A 26,260-nucleotide genomic window follows, 5' to 3' on the forward strand; every position below is an offset into this window, starting at 1 on the left:
TATTTGTACATAGGTGTAGAAGTACCGATCTCGGTCGAGTACTTCTTTGCAATTATAGTAAGAAGGTTGTAAGCCACGGGAATCCCGCATCAGGCACGTTGTCAAAGCACGCATGTAGAGGGCCTTGAGTAGCTCGAGATTCATTTTAAAATAAGATTTTTAAGGGTGATAGAGTTTAGAAATAAACACTAAACAAACTTTAGTCAAAATGTTTGTTAGGGAAATATCCCGAAAATATTTTAAAGTCATTTTCTAATCCCTCGAGATTCTTAGAAAATGGATTGGGGTCCCAAAATTTTAAATATAATTTTAGATTTTAAAAAATGGAACCAAATAGGCCTTAAGACCAGTGTCCTATGCCTTGTGTCTGATTTTATTGGTTAGGATCTGGATACCCACGGTCTGGGTCGAGGAGCCTCTCGGTCAAGGCTCGGGATCATCGGTCTTGGTACCGAAGTCTCACGATCAAGGCTCGGGATCATTAGTCCTTGATTGACCTCTCGGTCATAGTTCAAGAACATCATTCGGACCTCTTGATCATTCCTCAAGAACATCGGTCAGACCTCTCGGTCCTCAAGAATATCAAATTATTATTCATATGTCTCGGTCTTAGGTTTGAATTTTCTCTGTTCTAGGTAGGTTTTGTAATTCTTATTTTTAGGCTCAGTTTCTTTGATTTCAGGGTTTGGGTGGTTTCAAAAAGGTACTAGAAAAATGTTGATCATCTTCTCAAGGTATCAGTCGATCTTGATGAGGATCAAAACAATTTGTGATTAAATTTTGAGTTTTTAATTTTAAAGTTGTTTTGAATTGTAAGGAGGTATCCAATAACTTCATTATACTACATATAGTGGCGGCTTGTTTAAACAAATTCAAGAACACAAAAATTTCAATTATTTTGAAAATTTTGATTATGATCAAATATGATCGAGATGGATCAAACATGATCCAAACAGTTGTCTAACATGATTACATCATGTTAGGAAATTTTATGGGCTGTGATTCAACATAATTTACCCAAGAATAGAATACCAATTTTTTTAATTTTACAAAATTCAAATTTGGTTTTTTATTTATTAGATTGATTGATCGGTTATATCTTATATAAATAGTTTCTAAATGATCCTATGATCGATTATCATATAAAACACCATGAACAACAAACATACAAGCTTATACATTTTGAAATATAAACATTTCAAATTCAAACTGTAAATATATATTTTAGGGTGATTTGAACATTACCAATGATTGAAGAAAATTCCTTAGATCTTAGGAAGTTGTTGGGATGCTCATACCCAAACTTTAAGGTCTTATCTAAAGTTCTCAAAAAATCTGAAAGTTTGAAGTTAAAGGGAGAGTGGATCTTTTGCCTTCGGATCGACTTGAGGGGCTATATATAGTTATCATTTGTCGGTTGATGCTTCGATTAATCAGCCAAAATTCATTTATGATATTTTGGCTTTTTTTCCCTCAAGTTTGACAGAATATGGATGAATCATCCCTATTCTCATAGGATAAATTATCACCATAGTAGGATGGTCATTTCAAGCTCCAAATCAGCCAAAAGAGAAGCTGAAAGACAAAATGGTTGACTATCGGCTGAGTTCCAAAAAGAGAAGTTCAAATACGGGTTTTTGATCTTATATGTTCTGGCGTCGCATTGGAGATGAATGTGACACATGAAACGACGTTATTTCATGTGCTTTTGCGCGTTCATATGGACGTTACCCGACTAGGAGCGGCACGGGCACATGTTCCTTCTATTACAACGGGCTACACGGGAGCACCTAGGTCAATGGATGAGATCCCAACACTAATCTTATGGCCCATTTTTTGGCTGTAGCTTCTCCTCCCTATATCGACTACACTTGATATAAGATTTTATTTTTTATTTAAAATCTTAAAGGATTGTTTGAAATTAATTTTTTTCACCATTTTGGCTTTAATTTTTATATTTTTAAACATGAAAAATATTTAATTAATTTATTTTAATTTTATTTTTTTTATATTTATAAGATTTAAATAAATAATTATTTTAAATTAAATGGATACAACAATTCATCTTAAATTTTTTATTTTTGTACATTAATTTTTCTAAAATTATTATGAGATAAAATAATTAAAACATTTATCACAAATATTTTATTTTTTGTTTTGGCTTTAACCTTAATTAATTTATTTAATAATTATAGTAATTAATCTTAATTAATTTTTTTAAATGGGTTTTTGTCATGAGTTATTTATTTAAAAATAATTAAAATATTTATTTTAATATTATAAATTTAAGTGATGATTTTTAGTGCTTGCCACTATATTATATTTATCGAAGTAAAAATATTTATTATTAACCGTAGTTTGAATGATAATATACAAAATTTTAGAATGTATTAGGAGTATATGTTTAAAAGATAATAGTGTATATTTTTCTATAAGATTGTATGAATATTAGTATTATATTTATATATTATATTTAACTATGAGTGAGAAAAATATGGACAATTTTTTTCTATATTATTCATAATTATATATATACAAGGAATGAGTAAAAAATATCAACATAATAAAACTTATCTAATACAATAGAAAGTTTAGTTTATTTTTTTAAAATAATCCCACCCAACTATATCTGAATTTGAAATATTACTAATAAAATATAAATAATTACTACATTTGAGTATATATATATATATATATATATATATATATATATATATATATATATATATATATATATATATATATATATATATATATATATATATATATATATATATATATATATATATATATATATATATATATATATGAAATCGTTTGTTTCTTCGATTTAGGGTTTAGAACCCAAGATAAGGAAAATAGGATCTTGAAGATTGAGAATAAAATCGCTGACTCTTTCATTAGAAAACTCCTCATTTATAAAGGAGATAAAGTTATAATAGTCCTTTGAACTTTTATTAATACATAAAAAACACATCAAACTTTCTAAACACTATTTTATAATTCTTACATCCCTCCTCAAGATGAATGTCTCTAAGATTCATCTTGTCTCTAAGAGTATAAAATGTTGTACAATCCATTGGCTTTGTAAAAATATCAGCTTGTTGAATTTTTGTAGAGACATAGTTGAAGAGTTTTAGCAACAACATCATTTAACAAGATGAAATGGGGTTTAAGAACCTTCTTACTCCCGTTTAATTTGATTTCTGAACCGTCGGCTGAGAAAACATTCTTCATTTCCGCCGTGATTTCTGATGGGAGATTCAGGTTGAACGTGTGGCCCTCCGATGGAAGTTCGAAGACCTCCGCATAGGACGCTTCGTTTAAAGAAATAACTGTATTAGTCACTGTTGCCGTAATAGAATTGCCAACCATAGTTGCCAATTTGAAGAACTCCCGGAATTCCTTCTCGTCGAATATGAATGGCCCCCCGAGATACTTCCCGAGACCGGAGTATTCCAGAGATCTGAAAATGTCGACCACCTCCTATTGATCGAATGTATACATAGAAGGAAAATCCACCTGTAAAGTACAGTGTCCAAGGGTGATTCTCTTGTTGCCCATTTTTGAAAAGAAGATGAACAGACACAAGATGAACAAGGGCTCATGCAAATATCCTTATATAGATTTCCAAGAGTCGCATGGTTTAACCGTCACTTTTCATAGGGGTAGGACCCATTAATTAATATTAGACGTCCTTTCCCATAGAGTCATCATTAATTTTAAGGGTATATAAGTCATTTTCTTTTAACTTGAAAGACATGTGTCTTCATGTTATTCGGAGTTGACTATTTTTATGTTTGAGTGGGAAAATTAGATGACATGGCACGTGGGACAGTTGTCCTTGATCGGTCTAATACACACATAGTTAGACGTTTTTCTTACTTTTACAATCTATGAGATCTAAACGTCTATTAGACAAATGAATCTATTAGACGCAGTCGTCTAATCACTTTTCTTATAAACGTCTAACGTCTATAAGACGTTGACGTTTAATTACGCATAAACAACACGTATTAGACATGTCTTTTATTAGACGTGAGTTTCCAATTTCTCTTGTTTTATAAAAGTCTAACGTCTATTTGACTTCACCATCTAACCGCGCAGGTTATTAACCAAGACACATAGACTAAGATGCATAGAATGTAAGTAAAAATACGTTTAAGTACATGCTTTTTCTCTTAGACGAACTCGTCTAATAGACCGATTAAAGCATTTTGTCTGCGTGCATCTTTATTTTCATAATAAATTTTCCCTCTCATTTTGTGCATGTACAAAATGAATAAATAAATTTTTTGAGGTCCTTAAGACCAAAAATATTCTTGAAACATAAAACACTTAGTCCTGAGGAATGACAAGGGCTATTGTTGATCTCCTAAAGTGTATACTTAGAAGAGTATGCTCCATGCTTCCTTCCTACAGCTTTCTTGTATCACCTACACAATAAAATATTTAAAAACTTTGGTACCCACATTTAATTGGGTCCTGAATCAATCAGTCCCTTATGAATCCATATTTGAGTTATTTTGATGGATTTCCCATTTTATGTTGTAATTAGTGCGTATGATTTTGACTTAGCAGACGTCTTCCTGCTAGCAACTGATCCCTTAGCTTTTGAAGATGATTTTCTCTTAAAACTCCTTGACTTTGAGTTAGGTTTTAGATTGTCAGACTTGCTGGCTGCATCTAACTTAATTTTCAGTCAGATACCATCGACGGAACATAAGTTATTTCATTCTTCAAAGCTAACTCTTCATGAATTGGAGAAGATTCAATCTCAGTTAGAATCCCTTTGACAAAACTTATCGGCTTAAGCTTGTCAATTGCTGAGTTTAACTTTTTGCGGGACTGGTTTGAGTCATTTCTATCAAATATTAAACCAGATTTAGATTCAACAGGCTTTAAAAGACTAATCTGATATTTGACATATTCTCTAAACATTGTCCAAGAACTAACAACATAGTTTAACCTTTTGTTTTCAGAAGAGAGAGTTTGAATCTCTTCCTTGAGCATCTAATTCTCAGATGAGATCTCGATCTTATCATTTTCAAAAGTTTTTAATTCTAGAGTTTGAGACAAAGTAGGTTGAGCCACTTTAGATGAAGACTGTATTTCATTTAGGGATTATACTAGTTTTCTATACTCTATGACCATGTCATCTAGTGCAGCTACTAGTTGTTCCCTTGAAAAATTTTCAGAAGAGAATTCAAATACCTCAGTTTCCTGAATTTCTTATTCTTCTCTTGCCATGAAACAATCAACCTCGTCTTCATCACTGTCGCTAGATGAAGAATAAGAGTCATTATAGTTTTGTCTGTTCTTCCCATCCCTGCTACAAGCGCCTTCAACTCCTTTTCTTCGTCCTTCTCCTTCTCATCACGCTTCGGCTTCCAACATTCCGACTGGTAATGACGTAGAATGTCACACAAAAAAACATTGAACATTAGCTTTGGATTTCTTATTATCATTTGAATTTGAAGAGCTTGAGTTAGAGTTGCTCTTCTTCACGAAGAGAGACATAACATCGCCGTTGAGCTGTTGGGCAACTGTCTTCAAATCAGGAGCAACCGGTGACTCGTTAGCAGTCACCAAAGCTTTGGCAATGATGATGGATGAGGGTTGATCTTCTTCAATCCTTTAGTTCAACTCGCACTCATAGGCCTTGAGATCTACAAACAGATCGAAGACCGAGATATTGTTGAGGTGTTTGGATTCCCTCATAGCCATCGTCTTTATGTCTCATTTCCTTGGCAAAGCACGCATAACCTTGATAGCAATCACCCTGTTTCTATAAGTCTTGTCGAGAATAGAGAGAGTGGAAATGATTTTGCTGAACCTTGTATCAAACTCAGTCATTGTTTCTCCAAGACACACTTTCAAACTATCGAACTATTGATAAGAAACCATGATCTTGTTCTCCTTTGTTTGCTCATTGCCCTCACACAGTTGGTAAGTTTGTGCCAGATCTACTTGGCAGTGTCACACTCGTTAATGTAGTTGAACATAATGTCATCAAGAGATCTGTACAACACGTTTAATGCCATGTTGTTGAGGTTGTTTCTCCACTTGTCTTCACTAGTCCATTCGAATTTCTCCTTATCAATCTTGATGGGAGCATTTGTGATAATACTCCACATGTCGTCATGAAGAGAAGAGAGATGAGCATGAACTCTCTTCTTCCACACGATATAGTTTTCTCTTGAGAATGTGGGGATTGTGGTAGCGCTAACATCTTTGGTTATGGTCGACTTTCTTAGTGAAAGCTTGAGAATAGAAACAGGGCTCTGATACCAATTGAAAGGATCGGTGACACCAATAGAGATAGGGGTCTAACTATTGATGACAACTTCGTGCAAAAACGGTTTGATAGATATCCTATTAGGGATTTATATCACTTTCTAATCTTCACAAACTCTTGCAAACTCTTGGAGCGATTCAAGTGCGGAAACGTTTGTTCAGGTTTGAAGCTAAGAACCGATGAAGGAGAAGATGACAGAATGTAAATTACAAACAAAGTTGTTTATGGATGTTCGAAACAAAACTCTTCTACGTCACCCCTTCTTCCAACCATTGAAAGGATTAACTATACTTTTCTTAGAATCAAATACAGTTGCAATGCTAGTTCACTATTGAACAGAACATACTCTATTCAACTTACAGTATATTAAAGAATATCACTCAGATAGACAATACTTTGATTCTCTCTCTCTCTTGATGTACAAACACAATAAGCAAGAAAGCAAATCGTAAGATCGATTGTAAGTTTAGCAAACAAGTTTTTTTGTGCGGCTCTCTATTCTCGTCTGTTGTCCTTGAGGATCTTTTAATAGAGAACATGTATCAACGATCGAGTCTTCTATAATGACACGTTCCAAACATCCATTGGAAAGCTTGCATAGTACACAAGTACAATAGACACTGTACATAAAGATTGTGGTTGTACCAATCTGGTAGTGCGCCCAATATTCTTCTAGAATTGTCCTGCAAGAAACAAGTAGTGGGAAGAATATTTTCTTACGTGGCATTAATTCATTGGATTGAACTGGTTGTCGTATTAATCTGCACAGATTAGTGGAGCAAGAGTAGCGTACAGCTAGTTGATCGTTGGTAGACGAATGCTAACTTCAAGCAACTGCTGAAGCAAGGCATTAGACATGCTCTATTAAACTGTCAAGTCTAATGTAGTTAGACGCCTCCGTCTAATAGCATGATCCATTAGACCACCAAGTCTAATGGAGTTAAACGACACGTCTAACTACATGTCCCCTCAGACTAGTCTGAAGGAGTTAGACTGTTAGTCTAACTTTCATCTGTTAGACTGCGCGTCTAACTACATCTGTTAAACTACACATCTAACTACGCCTGTTAGACTACACGTCTAACTACATATATATTAGATTGCACGTCTAACTGTGTATCTATTAGACTAAACGTTTAACTACCTCTTTTAGACTACACGTTTAACTACGTATCTGTTAGACTGTACATCTAACTACGTCTGTTAGAATGCACGTCTAACTACGTATCTATTAGATTTCACATCTAACTATGTATCTGTTATACTACACGTCTAACTACGTATCTGTTAGACTACACTTATAACTACGTTTGTTAGACTACGCGTCAAACTACGTTTCTGTTAGACTGCACGTCCAACTACGTATCTGAAAGATTGCACATCTAACTAAGTCTGTTAGACTGAACGTTTAACTACGTATGTTATATTACACGTCTAACTATGTTTGTTATACTACACGTCTAATTACGTATCTGTTAGACTACACGCCTAACTACGTTTGTTAGACTGCATGTCTAACTATGTCTGTTAGACTGCACGTCTAACTACTTTCTATTAGACTACACGTCTAACTACGTCTGTTAGACTGCACGTCTAACTACATATCTGTTAGACTGCACGTTTAACTACATATGTTAGACTGCACCTCTAGTTACGTATATGTTAGAGTGCACGTCTAACTATGTTTGTTAGACTGCACGTCTAACTATGTCTGATAACCAATACGTCTAATGAATTTGATTCAAGCTAAGTCAAAGTTATCATGTTTTGATGCGCCTGCACAAAATCAATTAGGCGGCTTAGATTCCATCTTATTTAAGTTTTATACAAACTCATCATCAAGATACAGTTAGTTAGAATAGTTTGACCCTTAGTCAAAGTAATTTTACCCAACACCTTGTCCTTTGAAAACTTCTAATTAGGTAAACAAGAAACTAAATCATGTAAACTAATTTTGTTAACGGTTTTAAAATTAAGATTATTTAATTTCTTATGTCATAGCCAATTTTGATCATTTTTGGCTATCATACATACTGGATTAAATATATTATTTTTCCATTTCATTTTGTAAGAATATCCTACTCTTCTTCCAGTCAGTAGAGTGTTACCCTACTGATCCTTAAATAGACATGCATGCGTTTGAAAATCAATAGTAAATCTATTATCACATATTTGGCTTATACTAATCAAGTTATAACACAGATTTTCAACTAGTAACACGTTATTGATGTTGAGGTTACCATGGATAATCTTACCCTTACCCATGGTCATACCCATGTTGTTGTCACCAAACGTGATCTTAGGCCTTGAGCAATTTGTCACTTCGGTCAGAAGCCTTCTATCTCTAGTCATGTGTCTAGAATAACCACTATCCAAATACTATACTAATTCCTCCATGCATCTGATCTGTTGTACCTATAAAAGTACATATTTACAACTTTTTGGTAGCCACATTCACTTGGGTCCTCGGTCAATTATTCACTTAGGAATCCATATTTGAGTTATCTTGATGGATTTTCCATGTTGTGTTGTGATTAGTGCGTATAATTTAGGCTTAGCAAATGTCTTCCTATAAAAAGTTGATCCATTAACCATAGATGATGTTTTTTGTTTAGAACTCCTTTACTTCCTGTTAGGTTTTGTTTTTCCAGACATGTTGTCTTCTCCCTTCCTTGGTTTCAGCCAACTTATAGTTGTCTTAACATAAATTATTTCATCTTTTAAGGTTAAGTCTTCACATCTTGGATCAGTTCCTGTATCAGTTAAACTACCCATGATAGTTTAGTTAACGTCTGCAAGATCCAAAATATTTATAAAGTAAGAAAACATAGTCTCTTAGAGTGGCTTCATAAGATATCAGCCACTTGTTGATCGGTTGAGACATATTCCAGTCGGATATGATTCTACGCTACATGATCTCGGATGAAGTGTGTTAGGATCGGGATTGCTGGTAGGGGACCGGGGTCCGTCTAAAGGAGACCGCTTAAACAAACACACAAAGGTTGGTGCTAATCTAGTTAAGAATTAACACTAGTCTTAACACTACACAGACTGTCACAAAATTTTGAACCGAGTTCAAGGGCGGAAATGTTTGTTTCAACCTTAAGCAACACACATGGATCGGTTAAAGAGTGGAGTAGAGAAGGATCGGTTAGAATAAGGGAAAAACCGATTCGGTTGGTTTGGTGACCGAAAATAAATGAAGAATACAAGACACAAATTTTATGGATATTCGGAGATAAAACTCCTACGTCACCCATTCTTCTCAAACAATGAGAAGGATATTCACTAAGGAATATTACACCACACAATACAACACACAATCGAGTCTTATTTACTGCTCGATGTTCATTTTACAACACTAGAAGTGGGGTAAAAACCGGTTCGGTTGGTTTGGTGACCAAAAATAAATGAAGAACACAAGACACGAATTTTATGGATGTTCGGAGATAAAACTCCTACGTCACCCCTTCTTCTCAAACAATGAGAAAGATATTCACTAAGGAATATTTCACCACAAAATACAACACACAATCGAGTCTTATTTACTGCTTGATGTTCACTTTAAAACACTCCCACAGTATTGTAATACACTTTTACAAATATGTAAATACACAGAACTTTTCAGTTTATTCTTATCACTCAATAACTTTGTAGATTTCTCAAAGTATGTTATCAAGAGTGAAAGGATCGCGCAAGAGTTTTCTTTCTCTCTCTAACTTCCTAACCCGATAGCACATCCTGGAGCATGGAGCATTTAATCGTTCTTCAGCTCTCTCTTTTTATAATGGAAATATGACAACGATCATATTTCTCTCTCTCTAAATTGTTGGTCAAGAAAAGAGGTATTAGTTGGATTTAGACGAGCCTGGAGGTTTCTTCTGGACTTAGACAAGCCTGAAGGTTGCTTCTGGATTTAAACAATCTAGGAGGTTGTTTCTAGACATAGACAAGCTTGCTGCATGTAGTTCATTTAATAACCGGAGCTCATTTAATTGACCGGAACTCATTTAATAACCGGAGCTCATTTAATGGACCGGAACTCATTTAATAACCGAAGCTCATTTAATTGACCAGAACTCATGTAATCTTGACCGTAACTCATTTAATCTTGAAGGCAATTAATGAATCGGATCACATTTATGAACCGAAGCTCATTTAATAACCGTAACTCATTTAATATTGAGGGCAATTATTTGACCGGCCATTCTTCATTAAATATCGGTTGACCGATCTCCTCTTCAGGAGCATTATGTGTCGGTTGACCGATCTTTCATTGAGCCGAAATCGGACTACTAGTCAAACTACCGAACCGATATCCACTAGAGCCGATCTCGCCTACAAGTAAATTTCGGTATTTTGCTTAGCTTCCCACTACACTACAACACCTTCTCATTGACTACCAGTCAAACTACCGAACCGATATCCACTAGAGCCGATCTCGCCTACAAGTAAATTTTGGTATTTTTCTCAGCTTCCCACTGCACTACAACACCTTCTTGTTATCTTTAAAACAATTAATATACATGATATGACTTAGCAGTTTAACTTATATATTTATTTGAACTTAGTTTCATCTAATCATTAAACTTTTCCTAATTTCTAACAATTATATCTTAACAATTTCTCCCTTTTTGATTATTTACAATAAATATTCAAAACTTGTAATTGTTGGCAAGTTTTAAAGAAGTTGTATTTATTTGGCCGGTTGAAAAAGTTGAGGAAAATTAACAACAGTTTTGTATGTTCTAACAAAGTGGTGTCTGATATCTATGTGCTTGGTCTTTGAGTGCAACATCTGATTGTAGATTATGGAAATGGCGCTAGTGTTGTCATAGAAGATTGGGTATTCCTTAGTCTGGATACCGAAATCATTTAGTTGTCGTTATATCTATAGTAACCGAGCACAACAACTTCCAGAGACAAGATACTCTTCTTCAGTCGTTGATGTTGCAATGGAGGTCTGTTTCTTTCTGGACCAGGAGAAAAGTCATTCGCTAAGGAATTGAAATGTTCCACTAGTGCTCTTCCTGTCCAATTTACAACCTGCATAGTCTACATCAGAGTAGTTGATTAAATTGAAACTAGAATCCTTCAGATACCACAGTCCCACATTTTGAGTGCCCTTATGGTATTTCAAAATTCTTTTAGCAGCTACATAATGAGATTGTTTAGGATTATCTTGAAATCTCCCGCAGACACCCGCATCATAGAGAATGTATGGCCTGCTAGCTGTTAGATAGAGTAGAGAACCGATGATCCCACAATAGGAAGTGATAACAACGCTTTGACCATCTTCATCCTTATCAAGCATGATTGATGAGCTCATTAGTGTTGAGGCAGTAGAGCAAGTTTCCATGTCGAATTTTGTTAAGAATCTCTTTTGTGTACTTAGCTTGATTGATGAGGGTGTCTCCTTCAAGTTGACGAACTCGAAGGCCTAAAAATAAGCTTAACTCCCCAATCATGCTCATCTCAAATTTATCTGTTATTATCTTGGAAAACCTCTCACAAAGCTTGGGATTAGTTGACCCAAAAATAATGTCATCAACATATATTTGAACAAGTAGAATATGTGAGTCTTTTTCAAACTTGAACAGTGTTTTAGCAACAGATCCTATAGTGAAATCACGATCGAATAGGAACTTAGTAAGAGTATCATACCATTCTCTAGGAGCTTCTTTAAGACCATAAAGTTCTTTATACAATCTAAAAACATGACTTATCAAGGCAGGGTTTTTAAAATTGAGAGGTTGCTCAAAATAGACCTCCTCATTAATTATTTCGTTAAGCAATATACTCTTCACGTCCATTTGAAAAAACTTGATTTTTTTAAAAGCGGAAAATGCAAGTAAGATTCGAATGACATCAAGTCTGGAAACATGAGCAAATGACTCCTCGAAGTCAATGCCTTCCTCCTGTCTGTATCTTTGGCCCACTAGTCTAGCTTTATTCCTCGTGACCAAACCATCTTCATTGAGTTTATTGCGAAAGACCCATATAGTTCCAATAACAAATTGATTATATTGTCTTGAAACTAGATGCCATACTTTGTTTCTTTCGAACTGGTTTAGTTCTTCTTGCATTCCAAGGATCCAATATGGATCAAGCAGTGCTTCATCAACCTTCTTAGGTTCAATCTGTGAGATAAAGGCAGATTTTTTAAATTTATCTCATGATTGATGTTTGATCCTTAGAGGGGTAGAGGGGTCACCTATAATTAGCTTAGGAGGATGATTTTTTTTCCATTTGAAGTTTGGTCCTGAAACATTTTCTGACCGACCGGTTATTTGATCAAGATTTGATAGACCCATTTGTTGATCAAGTTTTGACCAACCGGTTTTCTCAGAGTTATCTAGACTTTCAGTAGCTTGTGGAGTTGTTGTATTATCTTGTTGATTTTCAACATTCTCATCTGTCATGTCATAGATAATGTTTCGGATGATCATGACTTCATCTTCTCTATCAGATTGGAGATTGACATCCTCCATTCTGTTAGACAAATCTATGTATATAAAAGTGTTACTTTCGATAGATTCATCAAATACGACATGGGATGATTCATCAACAATTAAATTTAGAATGTTATATACTCTATAAGTTTTACTCACTGCAAAATATCAATATGGTTCAAGTAGTGCTTAATCAACCTTCTTAGGTTCAATTTGTGAGATAAAGGAAAATTTTGCAAACTAATCTAATGATTGATGTTTGGTCCTTAGAGGGGTAGAGGGGTCACCTATAATTAGCTCAGGAGGATGATTTTTTGTTCCATTTGATGTTTGGTCCTGAAACATTTTTTGACCGACCAGTTATTTAATCAAGATTTGATAGACCCATTGGTTGATCAAGTTTTGACCAACCGGTTTGCTCAGAGTTATCCAGACTTTCAGTAGCTTATGGAGTTGTTGTATGATCTTGTTGAATTTTAACATTCTCATATGTCATGTCATAGATAATGTTTCGGATGACCATGACTTCATCTTCGCTATCAGATTGGAGATTGACATCCTCCATTCTGTTAGACAAATCTATGTATATACTAGTGTTACTTTCGACAGATTCATCAAACACAACATGGGATGATTCATCAACAGTTAAAGTTTGAATGTTATATACTCTATAAGTTTTACTCACTGCAGAATATCTAATATGGATCAAGCAATGCTTCATCAACCTTCTTAGGTTCAATTTGTGAGATAAAGGCAGATTTTGCAAATTTATCTAATGATTGATGTTTGGTCCATAGAGGGGTATAGGGGTTACCTATAATTATTTCAGGAGGATGATTTTTTGTTCCATTTGAAGTTTGATCCTGAAACATTTTCTAACCGACCGGTTATTTTATCAAGATTTTATAGACCCGTTAGTTGATCAAGTTTGAACTGACAGGTTTGCTTAGAGTTATCCAAACATTCAGTAGCTTGTGGATTTGGTGTATGATCTTTTGAATTTCAACATTCTCATCTGTCATGTCATAGATAATGTTTCGGATGACCATGAATTCATCTTCGCTATCAGATTGGAGATTGACGTCCTCCATTCTGTTAGACAAATCTATGTATATAAAAGTGTTACTTTCGATAGATTCATCAAACATAATATGGGATGATTCTTCAACAGTTAAATTTTGATTGTTATATACTCTATAAGTTTTACTCACTACAAAATATCCTAACATAATACCAATATCGGATTTGGCATCAAAAACGGTTAGATGATTCTTGACATTGTTATAAATATAAAACATAAAGCCAAAGATCCTAAAATATAAGATATTAGGAACTTTGTCTTGGTAAATCTCATAAGGCGTTTTGTTAAATCTTTTATTAATCATTGACCGATTTTTAGTATGACATGTTGTATTAATGGCCTCTGCCCAAAGCTTTTGAGCCACTCTAGAGTCAACTATCATATATCTAGTCGTTCCTTAAGGGTTCTGTTTCTCCTTTCAACTAAGCCGTTTTGCTGAGGAATTCTAGTTAAAGAAAACTCGTTTCTAATTCCAGATTCCTCAAGATACCATGATAGGGTCCTATTAGTGAACTCAGTACCCCTATCACTTTTAATTTTATCAACACTTATTGATTTTGCATTTTGCACTCTTTTAAGCATTTTAATCAAATTAGGAGTAGCATGATCTTTAGAAACTAAGAAAATAACCCAAGTAAATCTAAAATAATCATCAATAATTATTAATGTATATTTCATGCCTCCTAAACTAATTATCTTAACTTGATCGAAAAGATCCATATGCAAAAGTTCTAAACATCTTTCGGACAGAATGTTACATTTACTTTTAAAACTTGCCTTGATCTGTTTGACCATCTGGAAAACAGAGCAAACTTTCTTTGGAAAACTTAAAATTAGCAATGCCTTCAACTAGTTCTTTATAACATATAGAGTTAATAGTTTTGAAATTTAGATGATTAAGTCTCTTGTGCCAAAGCCACTTTTGATCGTTCTTACCTATCATGCAAATATGATTAGGTGTCTTGTTTTTCCATTTAACCTTATAAAAGTTTTCTATCATATGCCTTGTTAGTAGGGTACTACCCTGTTGATCCTTCACTAAGAATGTTTGTTTATGAAACTCAACAATATATCTTATATCACACATTTAACTTATACTAATCAAGTTATAACACATATTTTCAACAAGTAGCACGTTGTTTATGGTTAGGTTATCCTTGCCCATGGTCTTACTTTAGAGTTATCACCGAATGTGATTTTAGATCCAGATTCCTTCACAACATTGGTTAGAAGCTTGCTATTTCCGGTCATATTCCTTGAGCATCCATTGTCCATGTACAATTCTTAATCCTCCAAGAATATGACGTGTTTAACTTGCAAAATAAAATTATTTACATCTTTTGGTACCCACATTTAATTGGGTCCGCGGTTAGTCAGTCCTTTGGGGATCTATAGTTGTGTTATTTTGATGAACCTCCTAGTATTAGTCTTATTGAATCTGCTTACATTAGGCTTGAAATCTCTTTGTCTACTTTCAAATCAATCATAAGATTTTGAGGATGAGTTTAATGTTACCTCTTTCACCGCTTGTCATATTTATGTTCAGTCGACTGACTGACTTTCCTTCTCTCAGGACTAAGCCACCATGACTTGTCGGTTGGCTCCACATATTTTAGTTCCTTTTTAGGTACTGACTCATCTGCATCGTGACACGCTTGAGTGTTAGTTGAAGTACCCTTGACGAAACTTATGGAAGGAAGTTTGTCTTTCTTGGGTTTCTACTCCTTGCATGACTTGTCTGGGTTGTTGTTGTCTTAGCCTAGTCCAAACTTGCAGTTGGTTGGCCTCTGATGACTCTTCATCTGGTTGACCGCATCCCTAGACATAGTCCATTCAACAATCACATAGTTGGTTCTCTCGTTTTCCTTGGTCAACAAATGAACTGTCTCCTTGAGCTTTTCATTCTTAAAGGATAGTTCATTTGTTTACCGGTTTGTGTTGTCTTGTTGAATTGAACCGAGGACGGACAATTTTTTGTAATCAATGACCATATCATTAATTGTAGTAACCAGGTCGTCTCGGGTAAACTATTTAGAGGCAAAGTTAAATACATCTCCATCGTTCGCCATGAAACACTTGACTTCTTCATTATCACTATCTAAATCACTTTGAGCCCACTTGCTTTTTTTTCTCTACGAGCATTGCTTTATGATCCTTATGAGCTTGGATGATTGATAGACCTCACTGAGTTTCTGATCAACCGGATTCTTGTCGTCTATCCTTGGGTTCCAACATTTTGACTTGTAGTGACCTAAAGTATCACAGTTAAAACAATGAATGTTAGCCTTGTAGTCATTAGAGTTGTTGTTGTGATGGTAAGATGAGTTGGATTGATTCTTTTATATGAATCTTCCAAACTTATTGAAAAGTAAGGCCATTGCATCTTCGCTGAACCTCTTAGCTGACTTGATGGGTTCAAGGACTACTGGATCCATAGATGACACCAACGCCCTAGTTCATTCGAGGATGATGACTCATCTTCATTCCTTAACTCATCTCTAACTCATATGCTTTAAGATCGTCGAAAAAGTCATGCAGATGCATCTTGTTGAGGTTTATAGACTCCCTCAACACGGTTGTCTTAATTTTCCAGGCACTAGGAAGAGCCCTCAACTCCTTGACTATGATTTCCTTGTTCCCATAGACCTTTCCAAAAATGGTAAGTTCATTTACGATGCTAGTGAAGCGTTCGTCGAATTCGTTCATCGTTTCTATGGGACGCATTTTGATGTTATCGAACTTCTGAGTGGACACCATGATTTTCTTCTCTCTGGTTTGTTCGTTTCCCTCATTAAGTTGAATGATTTTCTCCCATACTTCCATGGAAATAGTGCATGTTCTGATTTTTGCAAAAGTGTTTTTATTTAGAGTACCGTATATGGCATTTTTGGCCAAGTTATTAAGGTTGTTCTTCCTTCTATCATCATTGGTCCAATCGTATCTTTCCTTCTAAATCTTGATCGGGCGATCATTAATGACATACCACATGTCATCATCTAGTGAAGCCAGATACACGTTCATATGTAGCTTCCAATCAATGAAGTCTTTGCTTTGGAATATGGGGGGCTTGTTGAATGAAGACATGATGAAATTCGAATGCTTTAGAATAGAGACTGACTACTCTAATATCACTTGTTAGGATCAGGCACAATAATAGAGACTAGGGTCTAACTATGTTAAACTTTTACACACACTTTATTTGATATTAACTCTATTAGAAGTTAATATCTGTTTTTATTCTACGCAAGCCTTCACAAACTCTTGAACAATGTTCAAGTGCAGAATAGTTTGTTTGGACTTGAAGCAATATATGTATAATATTGAGAGAAGGGAACACACTTGGCAAGAGGTTTTATGGATGATCGGAGTAGAAACTCCTACGTCACCCCTTCTTCTCAAACTTGAGAAGGATATTCGCTAGAAGTTTTGGTTTAAATACAACACGTGTACAAATCCAGTCGAACAACCAAGACATAGTTACTACTTATTTTCGAACTCCTAGCACACTCACTCTATTGAGCAGAAACAAATTATGTCAACTTACAATGCTAACCAACTCACTCAGAATAGGTAGTATGTAATACAAATTTAACACTCTAGAAAAATTGAAAGCTTATATGCCTTTGAGAGATTGAGAGAGCTTGTGAAAACAGTTGATCATGTATATTAAAGACCGGTAAAACCTCGTAAAACTTGTGTGTATCAAACTGTCCTATGTCTTCTTCTTGAATAGTCAAGCTGCAATGATTATATAACGAAAATATTTGCTTCATAGGACACCAATCCTAATTTTATTGGTTGAGTTCTAGGAAAATACATCGGAGTGGATCCTCTTTGATCTTGTCTGTACTTGGATTATAATAAGCCAAAATAGTCATTAATGTGATTGCAATGTATGAGGAATGTACAACTCAGAAGATTTAACTTGTCTTGGTTGATAGAAGTCTTGCATAGGTCTGATCTTGATGCCTAAACATACTGCCCGTAATGAATGCTTAAACTGGAATTAAGATTTATCAGGTTCAGGAAAGTACTTATCCAGAATGTCTAACTTAGAAAATACCGGACGCGCCTTATGTAGAGCCGAATTGATAAAATACTGGTTACTTATATCCAAAAATTAATTTTTATAAACTACCAGAAACTCACAAAATACCGGACGCGCTCTTTTAAAATAATAGAGTATAAAAAATCGGACGCGTATGTTTATAAAACTGAATGCACAAAATACCGATTTCAAGTTTGTAAAATACTAGAAATGCAAACTACCGGATGCTGTTTATAAAATACTAATCTTGTAAACTACCGGATAAGTGTTTGCAGAAAACCGACTTTACAAACTACCGGAGGCATATTTGGAAAATACCGATTTCACAAACAACCGGATACGTTTAATATAATACTGAACTTCTAAATAACTAGATACGTGTTCTTTATAAAACCGATATTTTGTAGACTATCGGAAGTAGATAATATCGGATACGTGTTTACAAAATACCGATCTTGTAAACTACCGGATACGTCTAATATAATACCGAAGAACATAAAAAGTTTCGGACGCGTGTTGGTAAAATATCAATTTCAAAAACTACCGGACGCGTGCTTATATTTAAAACTGAACTTCGAAATATCAAAGATGTTCTTCCTTTAAAAAGTTAAATATAGAATACCGAATTTGGAGATAAAACCGAAAGCGCCTTTTGGATAATACCGGACTTGATCACAAACCGATTTTGATCAACTACCAAAAATCTTTTCTTTCCGGTTTTATTCAATCTGCACAAGATCATTTTAATATCATTCTGTTTTTATTTATACTAAGAATTGATTAATTATTTAATCTAACAAGTGGCAACAACCCTGTCTTGACTTTCTTCATTTTGTTTATTTTGTTCCTGATTACCAACATGCTCTTCATGCTATGTCTTTTTTGACATTGAACTTCTTCACTTATAGACTCATGTGTGGATTCATCCCACTTCAGAATTTAAGATTTCAGCTTCAATTGGGCAAGTCAATTTTCTAGTGTTCATAGCCTGACCCGTGGTTAGACCACCACCTTATCTAGCCCCAATTCCAAATTTTTTATTTCACGAAATCTAAGTTTTTGCATGTCGTGTTGCATAGATTTTGCCTCATAAGAATCATTGGAAAGAAATTAATATGTTTTTAACATTGCCCCTGGTCACAGTCAAGAAAACTAGATTTGGGTCATAGACTTCCTTGATCATATCTGATTCTTAGGCTTGAAATTATAACTTAGCTTTCCGAGTTCTTGATACCAAGAATCGAGTTCTTGATAGTTGGGACAGAGCATGGAATTCTATAATAAAGCGCAGCGGAAATAATATGAGAAGAGAATTCGAGGTTAAGGAGAGAAGAAACAAATGTGAGAAGAGAATACTACTAGAATACACCTAGTAGTCCAAGATAGAGTTCCAAGACCGAGAGAATAATTTAGAGAAGTCGGTTATAAACTTGTTACAATAACTTTTAGAAATAACAGAATTCGGTTTGAGAGAAATATAAGAGAAGGGAAACAAAATAGAATTATTAAACAAAAAACATAAACTGGTCCATGTGCACAATAGGACCGAGAAAAGGGTGTTGGAATTGTTCTAGGACCGAGGCTTTAATTTGTAGATCCTAACATTATCTCCCCCATCAAAGTTCGTCGCCTTTGACGGAAAGACCGTGGACTGGTCAGCCTCTAATGCGCATCCTCAAAACTTTAAAAAAGACTATTGCTTCGGTCGGACTTCTGCAATTTCAGCAAGGGTCGCAGCATAGGACCGCAATTCTTAAAAAAACTTTTGGTAGTATCGTTTCAATAGTGAAGCTGGTCGGGTCCTTGTAGTCTTTTGTACTACCAGGTCACTTGCCATTCCGTCCATGTAAGAAATTTTTGTGCACTAAATGTCAAGTTTTACGTTGTTTAGAGCTGACCTTTGTTGCTGCAATGTTGCCAAGATATGGAGAAAATATATAAAAAAACTTCTTCCAGCTTCGATTATACTCTATAATGTCTTCAAAAATCCAGGCCAAGTCTTTTTCCTGAACCAGCATCACAGGGGCAGCAAAAGAGACATAGCTTCTAATTTTTCTCCTAACTTGTTGTCAGTCTTCGGGTTGCTGGAATAGAGCGTTGAATACTTCAAATATTTGCTGGAGATCTTCAGGAATATCTTCCAAGGTCATTGCCGCAAGGGAAATAGTTTGTCCTTCATGCTAACTTTTTATTTGCACTTTGGCAGCAACTCTACAATCTTCCAAAGTCTTTTCCAGCTGGTTGCCATGCATCAGAGTGACCTGCGACCGAGGAATACCCTTTAGGACCGTAGTTCTGCCTTACTTCTCATAAGAAATGTCAGCTTTTCGAAGTTCCAAGATGAGGGACCTAAGTAATCAGCCATTCAATTCCCAGCACAATATCATATTCGTCCATGGAAATTACCTTCATTTTTGTTTGAGAGTCATTGCCTTCTATTGGGTCAAATTATTTTGACTAGGTGTCAAAGTAGTTTGACTATTGGAATTTTGATGATGAATGTATATCAAACTCTATCTATGCGTCTAATTCTTTTTGGTGAAAGTGTATCAAAAACAAGTTATATTAGACTTGGTCTTAATGAGGTTCATTAGACCGATTTGGCATTAGATGCATAGAGTTAGACGTGTAGTCTAACTAGTTGAGTTAGACGTGCAGTATAACACACGAAGTTAGACGTGCAGTCTAACTAGTTGAGTTAGACATATAGTCTAACACACGGAGTTAGACATGTAGTCTAACTAGAGGAGTTAGACGTGTAGTCTAACTAGTTGAGTTAGACGTGTAGTCTAACACACGGAGTTAGACGTGCAGTCTAACTAGTTGAGTTAGACGTGCAGTCTAACACACGAAGTTAAACATGCAGTCTAACTAGCAGAGTTAGACGTGCAATATAAATAGTTGAGTTAGACGTGCGGTCTAACTAGAGGAGTTAGACGTGCAGTTTAACTAGTTGAGTTAGACGTGCAGTCTAACACACGAAGTTAGACGTGTAGTCTAACTAGCGGAGTTAGACATGTAGTCTAACTAGTTGATTTAGATGTGCAATCTAACACACGGAGTTTGAAGTGCAGTCTAACTAGCGGAGTTAGACGTGCAGTCTAACTAGTTGAGTTAGACGTGCAATCTAACACACGGAGTTAGACGTGCGGTCTAACTAGTTTAGTTAGACGTGCAGTCTAACTAGTTGAGTTAGACATGCAGTCTAACACACGGAGTTAAACATGCAGTCTAACTAGCGGAGTTAGACGTGCAATCTAAATAGTTGAGTTAGACGTGCAGTCTAACTAGCGGAGTTAGACGTGTAGTCTAACTAGTTGAGTTAGACGTGCAGTCTAACACACGAAGTTAGACGTGCAGTCTAACTAGCGGAGTTAGACATGTAGTCTAACTAGTTGATTTAGATGTCCAATCTAACACACGGGGTTAGAAGTGTAGTCTAACTAGCGGAGTTAGACGTGTAGTCTAACTAGTTGAGTTACACGTGCAATCTAACACACGGAGTTAGACGTGCAGTCTAACTAGTGAAAGTTATACGTATAGTATAACTCTTTCAGATTAGTCTGAAGTGAAACTTAATTAGATGTGAGGTCTAATGGAAAGAGAAAGTTAGATGTGCAGTCTAACTAGTGAAAGTTAGACGTGTAGTCTAACTCCATCAGATTAGTGTGAAGTGAACTATAATTAGACGTGAAGTCTAATCCCATTAGACCAGGTGGTCTAATGGATCTTGTTATTAGACGGGGATGTCTAATTTCATTAGACTAGGTCGTCTAAGTGAAATACGTCTAATTCCATGCTTAAGCAGTTGCTTGAAGCTAGCACCCGCCTACCCACATTCTTTAGCTGTATGCTTCTCTTGCTCCACTTTCTTGTGAATATTAGTACAACATCCAGCTATAACCAATTGATTAATTCCACGTAAGCAAATATTCTTCCCACTACTTGTTTTTGCATGAATATCCTTAAAGAATATTTGGCGCACTACCAGATTGGTACGGCCACGATCTTTGTACTCAGAGTCTGTTGTGTACTATGGAAGCGTTCCAATGGAAGCTCTCCACGTGTCATTATGAAGATTCGATCGTTGGTACCTGCTTTTATTTAAATATCCTCAAGGAAAACGAAAGAATCATCGATCTATCGATACTCAGATTATTCTATCTTAACTGTCAGCTACTTTCTTGCTTTTACAGTGTGTTAATCAAGAGAGAGTTAGAATCAAAGCATTGTATTAGCTGAGTGATATTCTTTATATTGTAAGTTGATCAGAGTTTGTTCTGTTAAATAGTGAGCTAGTCGTGCAATTGTATTTGATTCGTTGAAAGCTTAGTGAATCCTTCTGATGGTTGGTAGAAGGGGTGACGTAGGAGAGTTAACTCCGAACATCCATAAACAAATTGATGTATTGTTCCTTTCTACCATCTTTTCATTCTTGGTTCGTAGCTTCAAACTCAAGCAAACATTTCCGCACTTGAGTCTTTCAAGAGTTTGCAAGAGTTTGTGCAGAATAGAAAGTGATTTAAATCTCTAACAGGATTTCTATCAAATCATTTTTCTAATGTCGTTATCAATCGCCAGACCCCGTCTCTATTGATTGCGTCGATCCTATCACCTTCCATCGACCATTTCAAGTCTTTGTAAATGTTAGAGCATAAAACATTGGATCCATCAACCACAGTAACAGATTGCACCTGGGATGTTATGCTTTTGTGGCCTATTTTCTCCAAAATTCCTGCTATTGATAAAATTGTGAGTGCTGCCTGTATCGATCAAGATCACTACCGGTAAGTTCCCGACTTTTCCAAGAATCTAGAGCGTTTGAAAAGATTTAGAACAGGTCAATGCATGTAAGGATATGGCTGGTTCTTCCCCTGTCCCGAGCAACAAAGGTAGATCATCCAAAACAGATTCTTGAATGGGTTCTTGGTCTTCTTAATGATTAACCGAGACCATGAATAATTTGGATTTGCACCTATAGTTTGGTTGCCATTTTTCATTGCAAGTGTAGCATAGGCCCTTCTTTCTCTTTTCATCCATTGAGACCGGGCCTAATTGCTTAATGTGGCCCTGGTTTGCACTTGAAGAGGACCCATATGATAAATTCTTGATGTCGGTATTGGTGCTCGGCCAGGCTGTGTTAATATTGGATGGCTTGGATAGCAACGGTGCTTCAACGTTGTACAAGTGCACGCTACACATTAGGGACCGGTATGTTGCTTCTTGGACCTTATCCATGGACATGGCTTCGTTTAAAGAATTCGGGAATCGCAACCTGATGCAATTTGCAATCTCCTCCCTCAGACCGAACAAGTAGCAATCGATTACGTAGTCCCTTGGCATATGATATAATATTTGAGAGATCGATATGTATCGAAGATTATATTCTTGAACCGACCCAACCTATTTCAAATTCATCAGCTGTCTCATTAGAGTTTCGTGTATAGAGGGTTCGAATTGCGTCATAAGGTCTCTTTTGAACACATCCCAAGATAAGGCTTCCATATGGTTGCGGTTCTAGAGATAAGATCCATACCACATTCTTGTTTTGCCAGAAATATGAATGGGTGCAATTTCTATATTAGTGGCATCCTTAGTCTTGTCCACCCTGAGAATTGCTCAACAGATATTAGCCAACCCTCCACATCGGACCCATCAAACCGAGAAAAGTAGACCTTGATTAGCTGGGTTGGAGGAGCATAGTGTGTGTCACGATTCTGGCCAGGGTGTTGGGGCCTAAACAGGGAAGGACCGTGGCAAGAATTATCATCGTAGGGTCTGAGGCGGGGTTCTTGCAAATTTCTAGATGCCCCGCTCTCAAAGGCCGCCATTCATTCTTCAGCCTCGGTCTATAGCAGCTTGCATCGCAACTGTTTGTTGGGACAGATTTTCAATAAGGGCCTTGAGTGCATCCATTTCTGACTATTGGCGAGTTTTTACCATTCCGAGAATTGACCAGCTCCGATCCTAATATGTTAGGCTTGAAACTATTACTTAGCTTTCCGAGTTCTTGATACCAAGAATCGTGTTCTTGATAGTTGGGACCGAGCGTGGAATTCTATAATCAAGCGCAATGGAAATAATATGAGAAGAGAATTCGAGGTTAAGGAGAGAAGAAACAAAGGTGAGAAGAGAATACTACTATAATACACCTAGTACTCCAAGATAGAGGTCCAAGACCAAGAGAATAATTTAGAGTAAGAACTTTCACAAGCTTTCATTCATGGCCAAAAAGTGGGGTCGGCATCAGCATTTATAGCGTCTGAATTACCCAAGAGTAGTCGGTTACAAACTTGTTACAACAACTTTTAGAAATAACAGAATTTGTTTTGAGAGAAATATAAGAGAAGGGAAACAAAACAGATTTATTAAACAAAAAACATAAACTGGCTCATGTGCAAAATAGGACCGAGAAAAGGGTGCTGAAATTGTTCTAGGTTCGAGCCCTTAATTTTTAGACCCTAACACATTCCTACCCATGTTTCTTTGGTCTTTGCTTGTTTTTCCAACAATGTGAGGGCTTAAGCTTTGACATAGATGTGAGGCTTTTTGAGGGCCTATGAAAACTCAGTTCTAACCCTTGATTTTAGCATCATTAGCACCTAGTTATTGCTTCAGTTTTTCTCGGTCCTAACCCATGTTTTGAGGGTTCAGAATTCCTCGGTCTTTACCCTGTTTTTAATGGTCCTAATCCACTTTGTTTAGGATTCTTCGTTCCTGACTCTATTTTTCTCGGTCGTTCATAGCCTGATATCCCTGGATGTCTTATTTAGGATCACGGTTTTCCTGGTTTTGATTGATATTTTTAGCTTGGGTCGGTTGTTCACGACTAATGTTTCTGATTCCTTGAAGATCTTGGATCGTATGGCCAAGATCGACATTTTTAGCATCCTGAGTTTTATTCTCACGGTCAGTACTAATGTTCTAGGATTCCTAGTCTGCATATTCTAGCCCGAAATTTTTAACACCCTGGAATTTCTAAACTCCTTGATCTCAAATAATGTTCCTACCAACTTCCTAGATTTCCTGGCCTTGATCCACAACAATACCATGTTTCTAACCTAGACCTCCGGTCCTCTCAACCTAATTTTGATCTTGACTCTTAGTACCGATCTCCTTCCCTTGATTATTGACCCTATTTTAATTTTCAATATTTTTCTGAACTTTGACCCATTTTATCTTTTTTGCAATTTCCTTTTAACACAGATTTGACCCTTAGCTTTATTTTGTCCTGGATTTTTAGTCTTGTTACCTTTTGTCCATTCATTCTTATCATAATCAACTTGAGACTGACTACCAGTATTGACAGCATTTATTTGCCTATAATTTTCATTTTGAACTTGGTTTGATTTATCTTTCTAACTTTCTATTTGGACAATCGCACTAGTAGTTGTCTCTGGTGTTATTTCAGCTCTTTCATTCAGACCGCTATTGCCCATGTTTTTTTTCTCTCTCGTTAGCTACTTGGTTGCTTGGGTTTGAATTTTATGTGTTGTTTACGGGTTAATTTGTTGATCGAATGAGTGAAGGTGTTACATTGCACACATCCATTTGGACTCCATTCATTGCGAGCTCCAATTTTTAAAAAAATTCCCAATTTGTCTTCCAATTTCAACGGGAGGGAACTTCCTAGGTGAATTTCAACACTGACCTTGGCAATAGAAGATCATTCATAGCCTTCTATGGCTGGATCATATATCAATAGTTTTCCAATAATACTCGAAATGTAGGCTAGACCGGTTGAGTTACACAAGTGTGGTGGTTTGTGATTGGTGTTCAGCTCCTCACTCCACTTGTATAGTTTGAAGCGTTGGCCTTTATCGAACGTGTATTCACTATCAATAATTGGCTTGATTTCCTTTCCATTCCGAAAGGATAAAAAATAAAATACATTGTCGTTGACTGTGATTCTTTCCAGTCCAGTTTTTTCCCATTGACTCGTGAGAGTACTTCACACAGTTGTAAACAAAACTTTTGTGTTTCCCATGAATTGTCCAACGATGACATATTCCCAAGCCTTTACACATTTCTCTTAAATTTAAGGAGGTAACTCAAATCGGTGTGGATGATCATGTGTAATTATCTTTGGGAACATTGTGTCCAGACAAAACTTTTCTTTCTGTGATGTTGTTCCACACCTTGTCATTTTCTCACGTTTTATTGGGGCTACTCCTTATTGTGTACAATTTCATATTGTTGCATTTGGAAATCTCTTTCATGACATTGACCGACCATTAGACCACTTCATCATATTGACCCTTATCGAATAAATTCCAATCTCTTGAATAGTGAACATTGAATTGGGTATTAAATTGATCACTTCTCTCTTTTCCCATAGTAATTTCTTCATTTCTTATTTGGAGGAACAATTTTCTTATCTG

The sequence above is a fragment of the Impatiens glandulifera genome, chromosome 6, assembly GCF_907164915.1.
Source record: "Impatiens glandulifera chromosome 6, dImpGla2.1, whole genome shotgun sequence".
Classification (NCBI taxonomy): domain Eukaryota; kingdom Viridiplantae; phylum Streptophyta; class Magnoliopsida; order Ericales; family Balsaminaceae; genus Impatiens; species Impatiens glandulifera.